Source organism: Trematomus bernacchii, unplaced genomic scaffold (assembly GCF_902827165.1).
Source record: "Trematomus bernacchii unplaced genomic scaffold, fTreBer1.1, whole genome shotgun sequence".
NCBI classification, from domain to species: Eukaryota; Metazoa; Chordata; class Actinopteri; order Perciformes; family Nototheniidae; genus Trematomus; species Trematomus bernacchii.
This window is the reverse complement of record NW_022987429.1, coordinates 1,273,875-1,290,920: the sequence shown is the minus strand read 5'-3', so window position 1 is coordinate 1,290,920 and position 17,046 is coordinate 1,273,875. Positions and strand designations below refer to the sequence as shown.

General features: G+C 39.9%; 1 protein-coding gene across 1 annotated transcript in view; it reads left to right on the top strand.

The window, feature by feature from the left end:
• The first annotated feature begins 355 nt into the window (after positions 1–355).
• The window catches only part of lingo2 (leucine rich repeat and Ig domain containing 2), a 214,195-nt gene continuing 197,504 nt past the window's right edge, over positions 356–17,046 (top strand). Inside the window, exon 1 of the mRNA XM_034140784.1 lies at positions 356–589. The gene's annotated coding sequence lies outside the window, so the exon portion shown is untranslated. The remainder of the gene's footprint in view (positions 590–17,046) is intronic.

The following is a 17,046-nucleotide window of genomic DNA, read 5'->3' as shown; positions in this document are numbered from 1 at the left end:
CATGTACGAGGGAGGGTGAGAGAGAGAGAGAGAGAGACAGAGCGAGAGAGACAGAGCGAGAGAACAAGCGGCTCGCCTCATTCCGCTGCTTTCTCAGCATCCATTCTGTGAGTCCGTATTCTGAAGAGGAGAGAGCTACCTAACTGGCAAATTGGAGAAGAAAAAAAGGGGGGAAATCCACTGAAGGAGGATATCGAGGAAAATAACCCATAATCAGGTCTCTGTGGCATCGAGTTTCAACTCTTAGAGCTTTGGGAGAGGTGTCTGAAAGTTTCCGTCCGGGGGGGACACCCTCCCCTTGTTGTGGGGATGAACAGCGGATGCTGAATTTCATTCCTGAAGGCAGCAGGAGATCTGTGAATACCGGCTGGATTCACTTGCAGTGGAGCTGGTAGTGCGCACCAGAAGAGATCCCACAGTGCCTCTTTCTCTCTCGCACACGCATTTTCCAGAAGAATACATATCATTATTTCACCGTGACCAGGTGGAATATCAGGGGAAATCAACCCATAAGAATATCTTCTGAACCTGGGAGGTAAAGTGGAACGGATTATTTGCAGAATCAATGAAGGACATCCTGTTCAAAAAAGTAAGTTCTAATCCAGAAAGGCTTTGAATTGGGTTCTGATTCTGAGAGACTTGGAGGATTTGTGCCCTTTTATCTTTGTTGTGGAGCAGCACCGAGCTTCAGACAGCTTATCTTGTGGACTATAAGGTTCTGGATGGTATTTCAAGGTAAGGGCACATCCACGAGCTCTTGTATAATTATAGCACCCTTCAGGTTTTTTAAGAAAAGGGCAGATTGGAGATCTGAAAGATACAGTTGAGTGGGAAAGAGAGAGAGAGGTAGATGAAAAAGGTGCATGAATCTTGACTGTATCTATCCAGTTTCATAAAAAGTTGGGATAAATATCTGAATTATACAATAACAAGTTTCAGGGCTTATGGACAACATGAACATTAATAAGAATTTGTATGTTCTTTTTTTTGAAAGGCTACTTCCATATGCAGAAAATAATGTTTCTATGTGTATCAGCATACTCATGCATGTGTGTTTGCTGAGAGGGGAGATGTCTGTCTGCAAAGCAATCCATCTCTTTGCTTCCTTGCTACACAGCGGTTATCACCAGGGGAGGCAGCTAGTGGAAGGGGCATAATTGCGGTGGATGTTTGTCCTCGTCTTTGCAACAGCCAGTATCTCTGAGCTCAGGGAATTACTTCCATACAGGAGCCACATTTTATTCATAATGGTGAGTGTCTTTCTGCATTTTAAAGGCTGCTCCTTTATCTCTACTCACAGAGAGCCGATTGTGTCCGGCATCACACTATCTCAAACACCCTACATTATACCTTCACCCTATGTTCCAGTAAGTGTGTCTGTGTGATTGTGGTACAGCAATGCATCTCTTTCTCTTTATCTCTGCTTTTCTTGCTTATGTTTATTGATCATTTGTAAATGCTGTTGTTTGCCAAGTTCCCTTTCTGATGGAATGTAAGACAGGAGAAAGTGTTCAGACGAAGACAGAATGATCAAGGTATCATTTTTGTGTTCTTTTTTGTGTGTTGGGAAGAGTGAATCTGCTGCCCTCTTGATCAATACCAGATGACTGCAAGGCTACCTCCTTTTGTAAAGCAACGGTTGAAATATTTATGATTGCATGAGCATCCTGTTGGTTCCCTGAAATATTTAAAAGAGCTGAACCGTCAATTGCCTGTCTAAGCTGTCAATGCTCAACTTTGGCCTGGCCTCATGCTTATAATGCCACCTCCTCATGTAACATGCAGCACAGTGACCATTGAAAGCCTTTGCCCCTGGATATAACATTTTCAAAAGAAGTGTCTCTACTCTTGCAAAACATCCACTGGGGGGAAGTGGAGCCTGATGGAAAGTTGATGACAGCTCTTGTGTGTCTGCTGTTGACTGTTGGCTCAAATGGCCATTTGTTCTTCTGAATATATAGCTTGATTGCAAGAAGCTTCTCGCACAAACAGTCTATTGATGTCACATTTAGCATGCAAGAGGGCTAGTGTAATTGCTTCCTATTGAAAGAGATACAAACGTGTTATCTGCTGTGCCTGCTGTATTCATTTAGTCTTATGAGCTATATCTATACTACGTATACGTCAAACATGCGTGTGTACGTGTGTAAGAGAGCGTGTTGGAGGGCGAGAGAGTTTTTGTGTGTATCTGGTATCTGCGTGGGTGTGTATTTGTCCAGAGCTCTGTGCTTCATCCCTTTTGATGTTTTATTGAGTGTTAACCATGGCAGGGCTGACGCATTGCCTCTGATATGGACTAGCATGGTTAAAGGAGAGCACTAAGACCGACTTGGCTCTTCCTTGTATTTCCTTTAACTCTGAATTAGCAATGCTGTGTCTGGATCTGCCTCTTTCAGCCCTTTGGATTTGGTAAATGATTTGGTCCAGGCACTGTGTATGTGCGTTAGTGTGGCTGTGCTTGTATACGTCTGTGTATAAGCAGATAGGATATGTAATGTGTGCATACATACAGTGTATGCTCAGGTGAGTGTCTCTCTGTGTGCGTATAATCCCCTTCTCTCTCTGGGCGTAAACGGGTATACAGTATGCAATCTCTTTTTCAGCCATTTCTGATGTTAGCGAAGGAGTGAAACAAAAGGCCCTCCATTTTCAGTGATAAAATGCATCCACTGAATCACAGAATGGACGGAGCAGTGGGAAGGACTTCTCTTTACTACCTAATCATTATTCAATGCATTAACACCATGTTCACATGGGGCAAACATCATAGGAAACACCTTCGATGGCAAAGAGGCTGCTTTTTATGTATTACTGCATAATCTGGCACATCACTTTGTATTGTGAATATTTGCAATCATGTGCCTTCTTGATAAGTATCAGCAACATGTCATTAAAATAAAGAACAGGCAAAGCTTATTTAAAGATGCCATACATTATCACGAGTGAACTACTTTTACAAAATGACAACGTATAAAATAAAACAATGTGTAGGAAAGGTATTGCATTGTCTGTAATTGTAAATGGAAACTGAATTTGCAAATGTTGAATTCCATGACATGTTACCTTTGGCTAACTATTGATATCAAAATAATTGACATATGCACAAAAAATGGCAGAGGTTAAACATATTTTAAGTTTAATATATATTTTAAGCTGTTAATTTGAAACTGAGCTGGACATTAGATTGAATTTGTTCCAGAGTGTCACGGATTGTTTGCATGCAGTGGCATCTTTGCAGAGCCTTACACAAATCGTTTCTGTTCAATTTGTAAAACGCTACGGTTTTTTTGTTACTTAGTTTCTTCTCAGAGGATAGATTTATGAAGAGACCTGTCAAAAACAAGAACTGTACCCAGAAGCTGAACAACGTATTTTTAGCCTGTCCAGAAAAAAATCAATGATCCTAGACTGAAACACTGGGTTTCAAATTTACAATTTTTTTCCTCAATGACCTTTTGGATACAGTTGTGACTATGTACTTTGTAAATATCAGATTCTAACTTTGTCAATAAAAGTGTCTCATAGAATAAGTTTATCTTGTTTGTTAATATAATACTTTCATTGTTTCATTTAAACTTAATTTATAAGGTAATTATCCCATTAAAATGTTATTTTTCAATAGTATGGATAATATTATTACGAGGAATACATTTCTTACATTTAAATGCACACATACATTCAGTTTAAGGGATAAGAAATGTTTGATAGTTGCTGTCATAACACTATAACATAGTCATGCTAGCTATCAAGGGACACACATCTAGCATATACACCAGCTGGCTGAGACAAACAGAAGAACCCGGCTTTAAAAGGGAGTTTGGTCAACTGGAGACCAAGCTGTGAACGGATGTGGCTGATCAGCCCTTTGAATCCCTGATGAGGAGAAACACAATATGCTTCAACAGCTGGGTCATTTATGAAATATGCTTACTCATCATGGTTGACAGCCGCTAAGGAGGGGGAAAGAATTATATTTTAGTAGAGTATGCTTCACAGGAGAAAAATATTATAATTGATTATCTCACAAAAATATCTGATTTTTTAAAAGAAGCATTTGGAGCGACACCTATGGAAAAACATGACGACCTATATGCTCACTATATTCCTATTATTGACGTTTTTAGTACAAATGATTGGCCAAGTGTATTAAGAAAACTGTCTTCATTGAATGTTTGATAATAAGGGCATGTCTGTGTTTCACTGTGCACATGTGCATTACATCATTTGAGGCAGCAAAAACAATATCACTGAATGTAACCTAAACTGAAATTTAAAAAAGTAGCCACAGTTTCCTCTTTACAAATGTTGGCAAAAGAGATAAGGAAAAGGAAGACAAAGGATCTGTGTCTGTTGAAGATGTGATGTGCTAAGTGACTGCTGGTGGCAGTGTAGCCCTTTAGGGATATAGTAACCAGGAAGAGGCTGTCTGGGGCATGAGGACTGATCTACAAACGGCTCCCATTGACAGTGACCTTGCTGTCTGCGTCACTTTGCAGCTCGACCTTCCTGGGCAAGCTGCCGAGGGCACGTCGTATCACCTTTTGGAAAAGTCCCTTTCTGTTTGTGTCGACAACTTGCATTAGGAAGGGCCAGGGGTGACGTAGCTGGCAAAGAAAAGGGGGCAGAGGATGTCTCACTGTATGGCAGTTGTGATAGAAGAGAGGAAAAGGTGAACATAACTAATTGGGCTTTTGCAAAGATCAAATGTCCTCCAGCAGATACATTTTAAGAGGCCTTATGTTATCACCTTGATCTTCATCCCTAAGTACATTTCTCCCTACATTTCTCCCTATACAGTTAGTACAAGCATACGACCTGCACACAGAGCACTACTTTGGGAGGGCATCTGTCCTTTAAAAATAAAATAAATTACTTGCTAACAAAAAGTGGTTTTGAGAATAGCTACAGTATCATAAAACACAGTATTGTTTTACATTCTGTATACAAAATAGATCTTCTTTATGAACATAAATCCTGTATTGTAATAGGAGATCTTGTTGTACCAGTGCTACATTTTGCTGCCATGTGTTACAAAGCCTCTTTGCACTATGAACAGGGACATCATTTTTTCCCTTTTTGTCTTTGTGCTATGCACGTTTTTTCATACTTTGTAATCCTGCCCAATTAGTCTTTATAGCCACAAACAGGCTAACACAGCCAAACCACTTTTGTGCCATTACTGACCTGTCCAATTCTTTAATTCTTTAAAACTAATTATAGATCATTAAATATTCACACAGTAGAATAACCTGCCTACATCCTAATGGCAAGGAAAGATTGATACTGGTTCATTTTTCAGCAAAGCCAATGTTGGAGCCATCCATTTTGTATTTTGCCTCCATCAGCCACTTTAGGATGTCCTTACAGCGACTTTGCCACCTTCATCCTTTCTCTGCAGCCTCAGTTTCAGCCGTGAAGCAGGGTATTTAGAGTATTGACCCGTTTGCCCTTTATGATAACAGAAATGCTGTGTCTTTTTTTATCAAGGTGAGGGGCCGCTTACATATTCAAATCTTTGTTGTGTACATGTTTCTGTTAAACTTCATATACATTAAAGGATGGGTATTAGTAGAGCGTAAGAGCAATGATGAATTAATTGTGTTCTGAAGTGTAACATTCAAGTTTTCCAAGATTAATTCTAAAGAATACATTTGTGCATGGATTTCACTAGTACGGAGCCCTGGGGGGTTCATTGAGAGAAAAATAAATAAAACAAGGCCATGTTGTATAGGCACGATATACTTTCTCGTTCGCACGAGATTCTTTCTTATGGTTAGACACATCGAACTGCCCGATTATTAAGCCATATTATTAGTTTTATGAAGAAGATGTCCAGTCGCCAGGGCGTGTGTGTGTCTGTGTGTGTGTGTGTGTGTGTGTGTGTGTGTTTGTGTGTGTGTGTGTGTGTGTGTGTGTGTGTGTGTGTGTGTGTGTGTGTGTGTGTGTGTGTGTGTGTGTGTGTGTGTGTGTGTGTGTGTGTGTGTGTGTGTGTGTGTGTGTGTGTGTGTGTGTGTGTGTGTGTGTGTGTGTGTGTGTGTGTGTGTATGTTTGTGTGTCTGTCTGTCTGTCTGTCTGTCTGTCTGTCTGTCTGTCTGTCTGTCTGTCTGTCTGTCTGTCTGTCTGTCTGTCTGTCTGTCTGTCTGTCTGTCTGTCTGTCTGTCTGTCTGTCTGTCTGTCTGTCTGTCTGTCTGTGTGTGTGTGTGTGTGTGTGTGTGTGTGTGTTTTCAGAAGATAGCGTTCGTTCCGGTGCACTCCGACAGCATTTAGCACCAGCGTGCGCACGAATTACATCTTGTGCACACAAATTAATAAAACGTGGCCTCGTTTTATTATTTTTTTCTCTCTATGAACCCTCCAGGGCTCCGTAGACTAGTGCAAACTTTATGTTCAAGGTTTCTTGATATATATTCTTTAAATATCACGAAGAAGCAGTTTGAAATGATTCATTGCGCTGTGAGCTGGCGGGCTGGTGACCAGAAAGGTTAGATCATCACATACAATACAGTATCCCCTCTAATGCTTACAAGGTAAATCCGGATATGTCAGTGTCGTCTTTTTGTTGCAACAATAGTGAAAATGTCAGTACACGGATAAGTCCTCTGCCTCTGAGGGGACTATAGACTCTCCAAAAGCACTTGTGTCTCTTACATTGGACAAGCTACCATAACCCTATCTGCTACACTATGAAAGGCTCTCTACAGGATACTGGGCCTGCACTTGCTACGTAGTGCATGTCACTGATCCTGGCTTCCTTTGGGCTTGCAGCTGGTGTGGACCAAAGTACAGCTTGGATGTTTGCTAGGTACATATCTTTTAAGGAATCTGTGGGGAAGGCTAAGAACACGTACAACCATAAAACCTGATCAAAAGACTGTTGTTTTGGGACTTTGGAAATGTCTCAGCTCCCCAGGTGTTAGGTTCACACAGTGTTATTCCAAGTCTTTCAGATTAGTCTTCAGCTCCTGGTGAGAGAAAAGTCAATTATATGTTTCAATCTATAAGCTCTGTTAAAGTAAAACATTAGAAAATGGAGTGAATCCAGAAACGAAATATTGGGTTTATTAGCATACTTCTTATAATTGGCAGGCTAATATTGATTTTCAAGCATACATGTCAATTTTAACAATTGTATTGGTGTAAAAGAAAGGCAAGATGCCACAAGATTAATTCCCGTACAGGCACAAAAACTCATACCTGCAGCATTCTATTAAGATAGTGACACTTGGCTGCTCTCCAGTGAGTGCAACCAACCCAATCAGAACAGCATTGCTCCAACTCGCATATACTGCAGTCACTTCATTCTCTATAGCATGCTGTTGCAGGAACTACTATTCAATATGGAGGAGGGCCTTTGATTCAGTATTGCCCATTTAATTTATTGCATGCTTCTTTCTTATATTCATATAATCTCAGATAGCTGTCTGTCGGGCGAGAGTCTCATTAGAGCCGTTGTCATGCCGTTGCTCCTGGGCTGGGGTACGTACTGAATAGATAAGGACTCCTTCTCCTCTCCCAGCTTCTTCAACCGCTCTCTTTATCTCTGCAGCTCTCTCTCTCTCTTCTTAGTCTTCTCAGTGTGTTACCAGAGGTTTGACTCAAGTGGAAGTCTTTTGGATTCTGTTAGGGAGGCGATGGAGGTTCTGAAAGCAGCGCATAATCTTCTGCCTGCTGCGCTCAAACTCTTGTTATTTTGGTTACGGAGGGATGTTGTCTGATGATTCAGTTGTTTGTCTGGAGCTATTGTGTGTGTGTGTGTGTACAAGACTGTGTGTTTGCTGGTTTATAGATGGCTATTGGGTAGATGGAGAGAAAATACTTTCAGAGCATAAAAACTGATACACTATAAAGGTAAAGTCTGCGTGGATAAACGACAAATGTACTTTACTTTTTTTTCAGTTGATTAGTGATTGCATAGCTGGTTTGAGCCGATTAAATATTAATAGTCGCCAGTCCAATAATGTGATTAGTGATTTGCCATACTATCTCATCACTTATAATGTGTCAACCCTTATATTTGAATAATCGCTGGTTCAATATTTGATTATATTTAATAGCTTGTTTTTACAAGGTATTACGCTTTGTGAAAAAATCTGATTGGGACATTAATCAGGTATTAATAATACTTTCATTATGTGGCTGTTAATACAACCTTTGTTCCAGTTAGATATACATTTTTAAGAAAAATGATTTGAGAAAAGAATAATATTTCTTGATTAAATCTCCACAACCATTTAATCGGTGTGTTATGACAAACAGTATTTTTATTGTTGAGTTCATTTGTAATCTGTCATTACAGTATGAAAACAAAGCTGGGCCACTTTGGGCTTGTTAAATGGTGATTCATTGGAATTAACTCTTGACTTCACGCTGATATTTGTTTGTGCTATTGATATCAAAAACATCATCCTGTATGTCAGCACAAGTTGTTTAAATCTTGCAAAAGGTATTTTTCTGTATTTATTGTGTATAAACGATAAATAAAAATGAATATGAGAACCTGATGAACATATCATTGTTATTTAAAATGTAAGTTAAAAAAGGCAGAGATGCAGAACAGTGATAAAGTATATGTTCAAACAGCTCATACATATTCTATGTTCCCCTATACGCAGTCGTATAGTGCAGAATGTCATATTGACATAATCAGTAGACCTTATCCAAAAAAGAAAAATAATATACATATATATCCACTCAAGGCACTGCAAGCAGTCCTGTATAAATGACATCACAGGCCTTGGCGAACAACATTGTGGATGACAGCACCACAGCAACTAGCTCTTTCCTGCCACCCTTTAAAATACGGAAAATGCCTGAGTACATGTCCTCAGAAATTCTCAGAACACATTAGATATTGCAGGGACTGCATAGCCCACTCTTCTTTGATAAGCCGGGAATTAAAACTCCATATTTTAAATTGACCTTTACTTCCAAGTATACAAGCACCACTGCTATTGTCAACATGTGTAAATCCTGGCCGTGGAAGCCGACATGGTCACTGTGAATTATAAATCAATGAACATGTATTAGTGTAAAATCCTCCAGCACTTGGGGCTTTGCTTGCGATGGAAGAATGAATAGGGGGGAAACAGGGGAACCTCAGGGGACGTTAGGCTGTCCAACTCTGGGTCTGCTGGTCATAGCCTGGAGCTCATCCATACAGATACACAGACAGGGGCTTATATATTATTTGCCCAGAAAAAAAGCATGCGTTTCTGTGACTGTGTTAGTGTGCTTTGATGAGCTATTCAACAAAGGAAAAGGCACTGAGTGATTCTTCTAGCTAAAAATATTTAAATGTAATGCTAAAATGATTGCTTTTCAGCAAGATCATATGGCTCTTTGTCAGGTCATCACAGGAGGGACTTGCCCTGTTGAACCGACATGGGAAAGATCTCAAGCTCCTGAAAAACAGCCCTTAAAAAACGATAAAAGAGACACAGACATCACAGTACTGGACAGTGGCCTATTACTCAAAGAGGTGATCCATTTGATTTGCAATGCAAATACTATTCTGAAATTAGTGCTTAGCAACACAGATACCACCTCTGCCAAGAAAAGGGAAAAAGGATGTTTTAACATTGAGCTTTGCATTTGATGGACTATTTAATCAACGAGCAAGGGAATTGTTTGTGGAAAAGCTCTTTGGTGAGGACGTGACCCACATTTTTGTATCTTAGCAGTTCATGGTCCTTGAACAACCATAATGCGTCTGAACCTGCCAGTCAATAAAACAGAGGAGATACTGGATGAGACAGTAAGTAAGGCCCCGGCCCCACGAGGACGAAACGGGTTGTATCCGCATAGTTTCTCTTGCGTATAGCCCTTTCATTTACACGAGGCCGTAACAAAACGATAGGAACGGACCCCGCAAACGATAACGGGTCCCAAGGTGGATAGATCTGCAAACGGAACACTCTGGGGGGTCAAACGGCTCCGTGTAATCGCCTCTATACGATCATTTTCTGATAACGATGAAATAGCCCCGCCTCCCTCTCCCCACGTCTCCCTCTCCCCACGTCTCCTGCTCAGATTTAAACTTTAACGGACATGTTGACCGGCGAAAAAAAATGTTAACGGAAACTCTGCCGCATGGTCCCCTCGTCCCTTGGAAGAGGCGGAGAGGTGGGTGTTTTTCATCTGCTGTCCACCAGCAGATGAAAAACACCGGTGGACTCCACACGCCGTCCACCGCGGAGAATAAACAGAAGGGCAACCATGGCAACAATGCTCCGGGGGCGGGGTCTTCTTCGCTGCTTTTTGTGTATTTTGTGGCGGCAGCAACGCCACTTACAGGCCTGGCATATGTACTACAGCGTTTCCAGCGTTTCCAGCAGTCTCGTGTGAACGGACATGTTAAATGAATCGAATGCGTGTGAACGGAAAAAGCATACGCGGCGTAAACGCAAACGTCCTCGTGGGAACGGGGCCTAAGATGCACTGAATGATGGGTAAATTAATTCAGCTCGTTTTCTCCAGAGAAAGCTCAAGTCTCTACTGCAAACCTGCTTTGAAATAGAGCACATGTTTGTTTACAGTTAAATAGCGTTAATATGTTATATCATTTAATTTCATAAGTTTTCTTTACGCAAAATTTAGATTTATGATCACTAATAAAACATTTTATAAGTATATGCTACCCTCTGTCTTGAAGTGGTAGGGCTTTGACGATGTTCAACTTATTTAAGATGTATGTGTCGCCTGAAGGTTTCCCACAAACGCACCCACCAACCCAACACACACATATGCATAAACACTTCAGAGAAATATGAATAATTTAGATGTTTGAACATGTTAAGTTGCATTATTTCTAAATGCACTCAACAGAAAGTAATCGGTTTATTGTACATGAGTGCATCAGGAAGCCTGTTCACATGTTTCTATTGCTTAAGAAAGGGAAACAGCTTAGCTTCTTTCAGCTAATTAGCAACTTAATGAACTGAGACACGAGACATGCCAAAACAAAATCACCACATTTATTGTTTTATCTTATGTAATTTATGTGGATATGCGGAACAAAAGCACTCGCACATAAACGTTCCACATGAGGTAAACTCAGAGGCAGATTGCAGTTGATGATCACATAGTTACTTATTTGCCCTGGAGGAAGAACACAATTTCATCTAAAAGTGTACTGCAGAGGTAGATTGGCTCATTGAGGGATTGAAAGGTTGTTAACATAACTTTATGTGCCACAAATAATGATGACAGGGCAGCTTGTATACAGTGGGGTTGAGCAGTGCATTATCTTGACAATTACGGTTCTATTAGGAGATGAAAGCCTTTACCACAATGTTTTGTGGCCACTGCCTTTGGTCCTCAGGGCTGCCCATATACTCAGAGACCCTGGTTTCCTCCCTTCCGGTGCAACACCCATCTAATCCCATTACTATTTGTGACTCACTACTTTCAACTGTCGGGAGAAAAAAGAAAAAGTGCATAAATAATGTATTCCTTGGGTGTATCCACCCCCAGATCAATGGCAATACAAAGACCATCTACAAAGAGGGTTGGCTCAAGGCCATATTTGATCACTTCCACTGCGCACGATCACTGCTCCCTTTTTTGTCAGCCCGCTGAGACTCAATTATTTCCAAGTGTTTGTAAGCTATTGTTGAAAGAACACGAAGTGAATATTTAAAGTTGGTGAGGGGAAGAAAAATCTTTGATGAGACATGAAAACAGCAGATGGATGGTAATAGTGAACTGTTGTACAGACAGATAGGAGGAGAAAGAGAGAGAGGAGAAAAGAAAATTATGAGATGCAGCTTCCTATTCCTCTTAGGGATACTGGAGGAAGAGCTGTATGCATGACAGCAGATTAGCTTGTGTTGTGTTCATACAATGTGACGGATAAAAAGTACAACATTACAGAGATCGTGATCATTTGAAAGCAACATATGTCAGTTCAAAGTATTAACGAGAGTACGACTCAGATGGACTCTCCTACCTTCGGAGAGCATAAACAGTATTGGGCAAATTAATCTACTAGGTGAAACGGAGCGTTTAAAAACACTGCTTTAAAGGAATATAAATCTCAAAATGATGCAAAGGGTCATACATGAATCAACCTCAGATCCAATGAGTCTGAGTATTCAGCCTATAGGGGTAACTGGCACTATTTATAGGTTTCCTTTTTAGCCAGCAGATATTTCGACCAAGACTTCCTCTCCCCTGTGCTGGTGATATCTTACAGTCCAATAAGCTACTTGATATAGGACAAGGGAGTTGGAGTTGAAAGACAGCGTCTTTGAACAGATTGGTTCACAAGTAGCAAGTTAACATTCTAATGTTAAGCTTAATCGCGGCAGACCACAGCTGAAGAGTTCTGAGATTGCAGAATAATACATGTTGCCTCTTTGGATCTCCAAACAGCCTGATGACCTGCATCGATGAAACTACATGCTTCCAATTGTTTATAGAACTTATTAATGAAGACACTAAATACGTTGACGTGCATCTTTGTGGTCCAACAACAAGTGACAGAAAACTTTAAACCACCAAGGCACATATATATTTTTCAGTTCATATTCTTCACTGGTTTTTTCTGCCTTTCCCAGATGGCTGGGCTCGATCCCAATATTTTCATCTTTTTTTTTAATCAATTTTTTTCATTTCCTACAGTGTAAAATTGTCACTCCTTCAGGAAGAATTGATTGTACATCCAATTGGCACTGTACCACCACTCTGTAATGAGTATTTGTGTGAAGGGCAAGGCACACACTAAAATAGATCAAAGGTCTGCACTCGATAGGCATCAAACGGTGGACTGAAGTCATGCTCCAGCACGTGTTGTGCCATGCCTATTCAGCTACTCGGATGTCATACCACTGGTAATGACTGGATCTGGTCTTTTTTATGTGCCGTTCTCAAATGAGCATATCTTGGTTTCATCTGTCCAATTTGCATTCCAGACAATATTTGAAGGATTAAAACTGTGTGGCAAATCACCAAACTGTTGCAGTGTGACTGTGCAATCATCGATCAGTGTTCTTTGTATGCTGGAAAGGACAAAGATTCCACCTGGTACAAGAGTCCTTAGTCACACTTGAGTTTTTTTTAGCCTGCAGTACCTCCAGGTGCAGTATGTCACACCAAGATTGTGCTGGCACTGGGCAGTGCTAGCCTTACATTTTTATATTTAACCTTAAAAGTGCAGTGATCTTTGCACACAGAACACAAAGGGAACTAAAGCACCTCAACCATGAATATGTTAAGCACTTTCAGAGTTCTGTTTGGTATGTGATGTCCTCACAAAATGTACACCGTTCAGAGGATGACATTTTACTATCCTAGGCCTTTGTTCACCTTTTGTTTGAGTTCCATACATATTATATTAATGGCACTATGTCCATGAAGAGAAAGACCAATCCCCTTCTGGACCTTCCACACTTTAATCAGCTCCCAAAATAGTATTTAAAATTCAAAATAGTGCTTTCTGACTAATAAAGCACATTTCTTCCATTTAGTTTTCTATTGCCCTTCTTACTGGGAACTACAAAATATATTTTCAGTGAGATAAAAACAAGTTTGTAAAGCCTTTCTTTTGGAGATAGCCTTACAACAATAAAACATACACTTTTTCACAGGTGTTAGTTGCTGAAGATGACCAATAAGAAAAACAGTCAAAATGATATATGAAATGCCTGCTCCGTATTTGATAAATATGACAACAAATAAGTCTAACATTCAATGCCAAACTCCACTCTGTTTAGAATATGATTGTTATGAATTCAGTTGATCATCTACTTGATTTACACCTTACTTCCACTGACAAAGCAATCTGTATAATCATTGAAAATGTGGCACTGATTGTCAGTTAAAAATCGAGCAGGCGCCTTCTATCATCCAAAATGTTATTAGAAAAGTCTGTTTCATTTGCAGAAAGCGTCTCCTCTTGTCTGATTGAGAGGCGTTAACACCTTAGAAATGGAGTCATGTTGTATTGCCTGTGTGTCATGTGATACACACTCACCACCCACATGAGTGGATCACCCTTTTTTACTTTAAATGTGAATTTGATGTTAATAGGAGGTGTTTAATTTACATTAGGTGAAGCAGGTTGAGCAAATGAGCAAATGCCATTCATGAGCAAAAGTGAGCCCTGCTAATAAATGTGGATAAGGCTTTAGTTGTTTTACTCCTGCTTTGTTTATTTTATTAAGCATGGAGAAAAAGCCACTAATCGTGAGTGTAAACAGTAAACTCCTGTTAAATTGTAATGCTTCACAAGTTTTTGGAAAATGTTCAAAAGGTATTCTTGTTGACACTGAGCTCAGGTAACCTTGTGTTCTGTGATGAGAGAGGGGATTGAACTTTCATTAGATTTTAAGTAGGTCAGTGTCTGTGCAGGAGCAGGGTAAAGTAGATTACATGCCTGCTTGTAAGAAGCACACCTGGGAGACAGGGCTTGGCCTTGGATGTAGAACACAAGCTTTGTGAGTTTTCATATTTAACACATTCATGTAGGCCAGTGTTATCACCTGAGTTTCATCATTTTTCAGAAAGTGCTATGAGATAAACTGATGAGAGAAACACTTGATAATCTGTATGAGACTGTAACTTGGGTTTGAGAAATAGTCTTTAATGAAAGGGGTCCTACCCCAATTATGTTATTATTAGGTTTTTTTTGTAATTCCCACGTTCGTGAAGATGGTTGGTAAAATATTTTTGTGACAGTATGCAATGAGCATAGTCACAGTTTTAGGAGCTTATGTTTACTATCCCGCTGTCATTTGTGCTATATACTGCATTTGAATTCCACTTGACTGCATGACTTAAAGTCAAGTCTCTAATATGTTCTCCCTGCGATACAATCTTCCCTTTTTAAGATTTCTGTAACACAGGCATAAGGCAGTGTTGAAGCTTCCGCATAACAAAGACATTCAAAACATTTCCTTACAATGGATTTGCATTTCTGCTCCTATATATATCCTATACACAGCTGCTCATTTACACTTTTACTGTTTCCACTGAGCTTCCCTTTACATAATATGGAATACATTAAACAATGATCTGCTGCAAGTTATTGCTGGGCTTTTAAAATATGTTATGAGTAATTGTGCTTTTTGTAGAGTTGAAACTCTTTTAGGAGGCTAGAGGAGCGTAATTACCAATGTTTTTGAGTGTATTTTCTGGTATAGTCTACAGGCAGAGGCTGGTATATTTACACAGACACAGAGATGAATGTATTTATTGACTATTAAAGCATGTGAACATGTTCTACAACAAACACAAAATGCAACATGAAAGTTAGGCAAATAGGTCCCCTTCAAAAAGACTTGTTTATTTTCACACCCTCCATCTCCTTGCATTGACATTGTAAGATAAATGCAGTTTTTCTCCTTTTTAATTTATACAGAAAAGGTTGTAGTTCCATGTTCGGTCATCTATTGTTTCATTAGCATGTCTGATGTTTTTCGGTTTTTGCAGTGAATCGTTATCGATATTAATATATTTATCACAATCAGAAATCCGTTATTTGTCCCGTAACGGGTACATTTCCATCATTACAACAGCATATAGTGCAGATCAAGTCAGGGAAATAAATAAATGTCTTAGTATGTACACGTTATCAATAAAGAAATAAGTAAAAAACAAAATAGAAGATACTGTATGTACAAACAGTAATACACGATAGGCCGGGATCATATCATGAGTCAGAATTTTTGTTTTTTGACAAAATAACTTTAAGTAGTCACTTCACGTGTGTCTGTATTTACTCATTCCCAGGGCCGCCGCTTGCGGACAGGCAAGGCAGGCAACTGCTTGGGGCCCCGGACCAGAAAGGGGGCCCCCAAAGAAGGTAGATTAAGAAGGTCCACAGCAACGACAACATGAAACACCCTTTAATTTACTGCAACGACATGTCGGGAAAGCCCCTCAAAGCAGCCCCATGCATACCACGCCGTAAAATGCTGTGGGCGGGGGGTGCTGTCGGCTGTGCGTGGTGATGAAAAGCTGGTTCGAGGGGCCCCCAGTGAATGTTTGCCTAGGGCCCCCACAGACTCTAGAATCGGCACTGCTCATTCCTATAAGATTACAAGAAGCTTGAGCTTTTGATCATCAGTCTGTTGCGGTACAAATACATTATGTTTTCACCTTATTTGAACTGCATATCATTAGACTGTTGGAGGGAAACATCCTATCATAACACGCCTTATAACTCTGAGCACAGGATGTTCTTGCTGTCAGGTTACAGTTGGAGTACGCAGGCTCTGAGGTGGAGCACTGAGTGATTGCCCTTGGGTTTCATGGGCTTACTCCCAAGATCCTTTGTGGCTTGTATTAGACTGTCTGTCTGACCCTCCAGAGCACAAACTCTGATCTCTCCGCCGCTCTGGGAGGTGAACACATTTGTCCCGCTTTGACATTTTGAAGCAGTTTTTGGTTGCGGAAAATAGATTTTGAAAGAAAACATGCTTTTTGATAACTGACTTCACTGTAATGGTATTGTGTAACAAAAAATATTGTTTTATAATAATAATGGAGCATTAAAATAACTTAATTTATTTATAACACTTGTTTGATTATAATCCTACTGGACAGGACTAAATCTAATGTAGAATGTAAGTATATTTTGTATATGTTTGTTTGTTTGTAGCCTTTATTTATCCAGGTTAAAAAATCCCATTGAGATCAACGATCTCTTTTACAAGGGAGACCTGCGGCACATTTAGTTACACATATAAAAACAAACAGAAAACAAAAGGACATCACAACATAATTACAGGGGTATACATTAGCAACCTATTTACATTTACAGGTATCCAATAATATTTCATCCAGCCGTGCTTTAAAACGATGCAAGGGAATCAAAATGCTCAGTTTCAATATTTTTTGCATGGTGTTCCAAGCCAGAGGAGCAGCGCACATAAAAGCTTTAGCACCTACAACAGTCCTAGCACTTGGCACATGTAATAAAAACACATCCTGTGATCTCAGGCAATAGCTACTTGCCACTGTCCGTGAGATCAAAGAACAGATATAAGAAGGTAGTTTACCCAGCATGGCTTTGTAGATGAACATGTACCAATGACTGAGCCTCCG